Raw genomic sequence first — 8008 nt, 5'->3', positions numbered from 1 at the left:
CCTGAAGTATCTGACATTGATTTCTCCTCATAAATAATTGCAAATAGCCCCATGCCTAGCACAAATAGAACATACTGGATCGTGCATCTTAGTGCTGTTCCCCTGTCACAGACACAGACAGATCTAGAAAATTCCATGACAGCATCACAGAGTTCATTCAAAGAGTAATTCACATCACCAAGGTTGTTTTGGATTCTACTCTTAATGATTTTTCTTTTCCAAAACTTGCAAAAACTACCACCATAACACTTGTGGAGAACAAAAAATGCCAGCAATGCCAAATTACAAAGCTTAAGCAATCTGATCTGTGTTTCCCCTGAGAGCAATACAAAGGTTGAGATGTTCAGTGACAGGCACTGATGTCAGATGCCAAAGCAGAAAAAGCAAACATAGTAGTGGGGAGAGATATATAGGCCCCGTAGAATACTTTGTTTTGAAAGTCATATGTCATTTAAATGGTCTTTATAACTCAAAAAAGTTCTTTAAGAATACGTTTTGTGTCATTTGAAGACAGAATATACACTGCCACCAGGTGATAGGGTCAGTTTTGCATTTGGGAACTGGGTGCACAGCTTTTTGGTATCTGTTTCATTGCCATGAGCAACAACAGCTGTGCACAGCCTTAAGCAGAGGCCAAAAAGGATGTTGTCAGGGCAAGTGGCCTACCCAGAACATCAAAATGACCCCATTTCCTCTACCTCCTTCGTGTCTACCAGAGTTGCACTTGCAGCCAGCTGAAGAACTGGAGAAACAGGGACTGCCACTACAGCGGGCAGGAACAAATGGCTTCCCTAAACAAATGGCTTCCCTAAAGGACACTGGTCCTGTGTTCTTCCCAGTGAGCTCACCAGCCAGCTCACCTGACTCTCAGCAGTTGCTCTGGCACTTCTTTCCCAGTCTTTCTCCTTCAGGAGAAGCACCCTAGCTTCAGAAACAGAAAGCTCAGATGAGCCTGGCATCTGTAACTGAGAAAGTACACACCTAACTGTGCATCTGCTTTAACAGATGTAACATTGCTACACAGGGATGCTTAATGACTGGAACTGGGTTGGTATCCTTGCTGACCAAAGCTTTCTATTCAAATTATTTGCATTCAGAGCAGCAAATCAGCTACTTTTGTGTTATACCCAATTCCTACCCAGGGGCCAAGGGAGATGTTTGTTCTGCATAGCCATAGCAACAAAGTTGGCAGTTAGCATCATGTTTGGCTATTCCTATGACAGGAATTATCTTGTGAACTAAGTTTATTGGACACCAAGCAGCCAGCAACGTGATAACAATGCATGTAGAGTCATCAAGGCTGGATTTAATTACTTATCTACATCTTTCTCTCTCTCATTTTTAGAGACATTGACATTTTCCCTTAGTTTCAGAGAGCATCTCTTTCCTACCTTAGCAATTCTATCTGCGGCATCAATGTTGCAAACACTAATGCACTAAAGCTCGCCTGTAGCACAGAACGATAACACAGAATTCAAGGCAAGTACAGCTTTGCACGTGAGCATCCAACCTTCAGGCTTACCCGGGCCACACTGAGTGAAGGCGAACATTTCCTGCTGCTCCAGGACCTCGTTCAGCCAATGTATGGAAGCGGGCACCGCCCCGCGCCGTGCTCTGCTTGCAGCGCAGGCGATGCTGCCGGCGCCGAGCTGTCCGGGTGCTGCTGGGGGGCCGGGCCGGGCCGCTCTCAGTGTATTTCACACAGTGCATTAAATGAGCTACAGCAGGACAGAATTTAATAGGTATACGTAGGAAAAAAATGCTTCTGAATGAGATGTGGAAATCAAATCAGATGAAAAGACGACATAGAATTCACCGAACAGATTAATAGCTTATAGTGTTACTGATATTGATGCATTTAAGAACTGGACTTTTTTTTTTCTGATGAGGATTGCCAACTCATTAATGTTGACGGCTGCTACACTTACAGAGAAGAAAACAAAATACCTTTATCATTAATTACAACAGGGCAATACATGCCAGAAACTCCATCCCCGTCTTCTTGTCTCTCTGTCCGTCAAGAAAAAAGCCAAACAGAATTGTGATTTTTGTTCAAAGAAATGGCAAACTAGGACAAGGCATTTCCAAAGGCAGCAGTTTATTGATGCTCAAGGTGTACTTGGCCATTTCTCTTAAGATTTTGGATCTAGCTACCTAGTGCCTGAACAGCTGAAACCACACTAATGGGAGAAGACATACATTTGTGGGACTAACTCTAAACCTTCAAGAAGTCAACACAGTTTCATAGATATTGCACATTTCTCCTGCTAAGACAGCAACACAGACTTCGTCCAATGCAGGGGGAAGCAGAAGTATATCAAGGGAAGACTACTGCGATAGTAAGAAAAGTACTAACATGCTTGAAGTATCACTTCAAATGTGTATTTGCTTGGTTCTAGGCATGCACTTCACAAAACAAAACAGAAGGATTTTATCTTTGCTCAAGCAAAGCATTTGAAGGCATTTGCGTTAGGTAACAGCTTGTATGATTGCACTGCCAGTGCATGTGTCTCAGATAAATTCTCCTGTTTCAGATGAAGTCTGTAGAGACATGACACTGCCAGTAATGCTGTGTGCACAAGCATCAGGAAAACTGGCAGCTCAGCAGAAACAAAAGAACTCAAATGAGTGCCCCCACTGAAAGATGAACTGCCAAATGAACACAGCAGTTATTTGTACTGCTTGGCTCCTCCCGGCCCAACTCAACTCAGAACTAACTACACTGTGCGTTGCCATTGCCCAGTTACTGTCTGGGGAGCAGTAAGGGATGTGAAGGCAGTGGGAGGGGAGGCAGTCACAGGGGAAACAGAGGGAGCAGGGGTTAGAGGGGTGGGCAAAAAGCTCCGAGGCAAGGACTCAAATCCAGGAAGCCAGGATTCATTAGTTCCAGTGTCACAAGCGTAATTTGTTTCTGTTTCTTAGTTCAGCCAGGAAATGAGAAAAATGAGCTATTAGCACAACTCAGTTGATATCAGGCTTGCAAAACCTTGATTTGCTGGCATTTCAGGTCTAACCATGAAGTCTTTTGCAGGGAGAAGATGTGATCCATCTCAGCAAGATGATCACACTGATAGGGGTAGGAAAAGAGCAAAACGAGATCAGTCTAGAAATGCAGTAAATATCAGGTTGTTCTAAATTCCGGAGAAGAGCCTGTATCCTTCCAAACAGGGATATTTTCTGCTTCTTTTCATTTGCACCAGCATCTCCTAAAAGCCAGCCTTGTATTCTGCTTAGGAACAGTAGAATGTGTGAGTAAAAACAGAGTTAATGAAATACTGAATTACTTGAGGCTGACTTCACCATCCAGGCTATCACTTTTGCTGAGCTTTGAAGAAGTTGTTTGAGGTCATTTCTTCTAAGTGGGATGTAAACCAATTCTCTTCCATTTCCTATAAAGGGCTCCATTAAAATTTGCACTGTGACATACCCAAAAGAAAGCCAGGAAACAAACAGCAACAAAAAAAGGCTAACTGACAGAAACTACTCCTGACAGACTTATTTGTGAGTTGTGCATCAATTCCTTGCTCTGTCAAAAACTAGATAACTAGATAAGAGCAAGTCTCTTCCATTCCTGAATGCCATTAAGCATCCAGTGACATCCAAATGCGCCTCAGTTTTGTTCCAGGCATAGCATGGAGCCAGCTATTAACAAGGGTGAACTACTGACAAGGGCAGAAGCAGCTTTATCACCAAAGGAGTGAGTTCTAGCATTTATCAGATCAGTAGCTGTCACTTAAAACTCTAGTTGTAATTTCTAACAAAACCATCCCTAAAGGAGTGGTGTAAACCCCTGGTTTCAATATTGTCCAAGTGCAGAGATCTCAGTCCTCCAGAGGTGATGGTTTTTCTCCACTGAGTAGCAATTGAGAGTCCCAGAATAAATTCAATATGCATGGGAAAGGTAACTTTGGACCATTCTTCAGTGTCTTGCTATCTAAGGAGTGGGACTAGTAGCACTTAAGGCTAAACCTTGACAATGAAGTTTACATCCCAGTGGTTGTGTCTGAACTGTCTGTACCTGCCACGCTTTGTCCTGAAAACCTGGTTCTGAGTTATCTGCATGGCTTACACTGGGCCTCTGTGCTTACTTTTCTTCACTGCAACTATGATAGAGGGAGGAGGAGAAAGGAAGTGACTGGTTATGTATAACAACACCTAATTCTGAAAATAAATGGCCAAAGCATGCTGCAGAGAAGAAAGGTGCCTTGATCTTTCAGTTCAGATTTAATGTGTGGTGTCTTTGTAGAAAAAGAAGCAGCAGGATTTGTCCACAGAGTAGTTTTAGTAGGCGGTTTCCTTAGTTGGATAGATATGATAAGATGTGGGAGTCTTAAAGAGCCATGTAAGCTTGCTAGCAGAACAGACCTGTGTGTCTCTCAGTACAGACAGAAGTCCTTGCTGAAGGAGAGCAGCACAATTATTTCAGGAGAATGGAGTGGGGTAAAGAGGCTTGGGATGAAGTTAAAGAAGGCTGTTTGAGATGTCTGCATATTCTATTTTGTCACCATCTCCAGTCCACTGTATGCCAGGTATATTTCTTTGTTTCCTAGGTGCTACTTAACAGGATGTGTAATGAAAAAGATTACAAATAAGGTGGTGATAGGTTGTGAGATTTCACACCACAAGATCCACTGATGATTTTTTTTTGGCGAGTTAAAGCTGAATGCCTTTTCCATCACTGCCCTTTCACCTTGATTGATACATTAACTGAACTGGAACTTGTACCTCTGAGAACTGTACACCCATGAGAGCCCATACAGTTTTCCATTGGCTGTATTCAGCTGTCATTTTTTGCTGCTGAATTTCCCACTGTTCAGACAAGCTATCTGACAGGGCTAAACACCTCCACAGCCAGCAATTACATCTAGAGCATATTGACGTCTGATCTGATGCACCACTGACTTCCCATATTTTCAAAATAAATCCAAGAAGAGAAACCAGCTACAAGAACAGTCCATATAAATTAAAGAATTCTTTGCTTAGAAAGCAAGTGGGATTACATATCCATCTGCTTTAGCTGCAGACTTGTCCCTAGGGCTCCACAGAAGGAAAAGTGAGGACTACAAGGCAAGAGAACATCCATTTGAAAGATTACCTTATTTCCTTTGAATCAGGCTCACATGAACACTGCCATGGCTCTCTGCACAAAACAGTAACCAGAGGTTCTTGAGACTTGGTCCTGACACGGATCCTTCCATGAGTCTGTCACTGAGCTTCAGTACCTCAGTTTTCCTACTGATTTGAATCAGGATGTGAGTGACAGTGCTTAGGCTTGTGTAATCCAAAGACCACCTTTGGATCATCTGTGGTAGCATCAAGTAACTTCTCCAGAAATTAAGCTTTAATTGAACTTGAGTGACTAATATGTACAAACCAGAAACTTTCCTGTGGGTTTTAAAAATTTAATTATATTCCACCCCCAAATTTTCTTTGTGATACTCACTGAAAATACACAGCTGCACTGGTGAAACTGTCAGTGAAAGGAAGCTAGAGGTTTTGGCAGCTGCATGGAGGGGAAGAGGTGAGGCCCTGGACTCATGAGAAGGCATTAGAGACTTAAGGTTTGGAGATCTCTGGATGTCTGGTGGAATTTTTGGCAGTCTGAGGACAATTCATTTAATTCCCACCCTTCTGTGAACAAGGGAGAGGTGACAAGGTTACAAAGCAGTAGATCCTGGTCTTGGCTCTTCCAGGGACTCATGGTATGACCAGAGTCACACAGAACCTGGTTTCTACCTCCGTCCATGAAAAGCAGTATATGTTCTTTGTTAGATGGACATCAGCATCTGGGACTGCATAAGAAGAGAGTTCTTAGTTCCTATGGAATGGGCATGTTTGAACCCATAAGTGCATCAGGCATGCACTGATGTTCCCAGCATGGATTTTAGCTGAGGAGCATTATGCTCATCTTAGAACTGGAGGATCTTCTCAGGAAGTATTTGTTCATCACACCTGTCACTCTGCTACTGAATGCTTGTTCAGAAGCTACTCAGAGGAAAACAACAGCCTTCCTGGGATCTACTTCCCTCTGCACGCCACAGAAGTATTTTCCTTTCTCTTTAAAGCAAAGACCATCTTTTATTTTTGTATTTATACACCACCTGTCACTGAGGAGGGAGCAGTCATCATTTCTCCAAGCCATTGCCACAGAACAAAACAATAACAGGACCAATAACGACAAGACCTTGTTCTGGGAAATCTGTTTTCAAGCTTGCATTTTAGTCATTTAAAATGTAACAGAGAGAATGACCTCCCCCTCTAAGACATACCAATAACCTCTAAATAAATTGCAGGGATTGTGAAATACTGTAGGAAAAAAGTCACCAGCAGATTGCCTTATTAAAATGGTACTTTCCTGAGCATGAGAGGCCATTTCACCCCAGAGGATGAGAAGTGCTATATCAGAACTGATTAATTATTCTTTTATTTTATGTATTTTTCTAACTGCCTACCACAACACATCAGGAAAACATCTCCTTCCCAAGCATAGAATGCAGGAAGAAACTTTTGACACAGAAAAGGGAGTTTTCAAAGCATGTCTTTACCTCAAGAGGTTAAATAACAACATCTCGTAGCAGTATACTGACGCACACATCTTTACAGCAGGAGGTTCAATAACAAAGTCACACAGCAGCACACTGTCACTGACTTTACTATTAGCCCTGCAGAGCACTGTAGTTGATACCACTATTTTATCCTTGAAATCTGCTCACTTTTAATACATGCGAACAACGCATTCACAGAGTTTCCCATAACCAGAGCTTCTCTCCCACCCCTGCCTAAGAGGATGCTCTTCATTTCACACTGCAACATGAAATAATACCAGCGTTACAAAATACTGTATGATCCAAATAATATAGTGAGAATAAGTAATGGCACATTATTGAAAGGAAGGGGTTCAGGACATCCCCAAGAGACACCAATGGCTAAAACAGAGAGCAGCTCTCCCAGAGGAGCATTTTTTGGTCTGCACAGACCTTCCAGAGGCAGGAATGGTCTACATTCCACAGAGCTGGACTACCAACTGCTTAGCAGCTCGGGGGTGACGATGTACAACACAGGTCTACCTAGGAAAGCGTATTTCCTTTAAGGGTTCACCACTCCCCCTTATAGCTTCTGGAACAGAGAAAATGCCTGTTGTGGAACACTCTGTCTTCCACACACTGTGCAGGTGTAGATGAACTGATGATATCTAAGGTGCTGTTAATTGAGACCTGCTGCTCCAGCAGATAGTGAAGAAAAACAGTGCATATGCTCTCACTGACACTATGAAATCCCTTCTTTCCTGCTCTGGAGAACTGGCTCATCAGGCCCTCCTTGATGTGGTAATGTAATAGCGGTCTGAAAAGAAATGTGCAGCTTTCAGCAGTGTACATCAATGAGGGAAATAAAACAGGTTTATCAAAGAAAAATGTGACTCTGACCCATCCTTGGAAACAAATCAAAGAGTATCTAATGGCAGCTATAGGTCTCCAAGAAGAAAATGAAGCCAAACAAGTTTAAAATAGATCCAAACAAGAATACATATCTTTTGTGTGTGTGTGTTTTTGTTGTGGTCACTGCCAGCCAGACTATGATTGGTTACAAATGTTAAGGACCCTAGAGTTGTCGGAGCCTTTAATCCATCAAATTGGCCATCCCTATGTGCCAAGCAATGACCTCAGTCAAAAGCCATAAATTACTGCTCATTTAAAGCATGAAGCCTGCAAGCTCCCTCAAATACTGCTTCGCTCAGCACTTGTGCATTGGGAAGGCTGTCCAGGACTCTGGATTAGCTGCTTTAAGTGGACAAAAGAGCTCTCAACTCTGAGTACCAGATTTTGTGTTAACAGAACCTACCATGGATTATATGAATAAAAACATCAGAGTGTGGGTTCTACATGTGAGTAAGACCCGAAAGATTCTCTTATAGAAAGATTCTCTTTTAGAGTGTGCCCAGTTAATGATTTAAAGCAGCATCTAAGAATTTAAAGGTAATTTTATTGCTGCTAATCCTCAGGGCATCGCA

Source organism: Coturnix japonica, chromosome 5, assembly GCF_001577835.2.
Source record: "Coturnix japonica isolate 7356 chromosome 5, Coturnix japonica 2.1, whole genome shotgun sequence".
Taxonomy (NCBI): domain Eukaryota; kingdom Metazoa; phylum Chordata; class Aves; order Galliformes; family Phasianidae; genus Coturnix; species Coturnix japonica.
Note: the sequence above shows the minus strand (reverse complement) of the source record.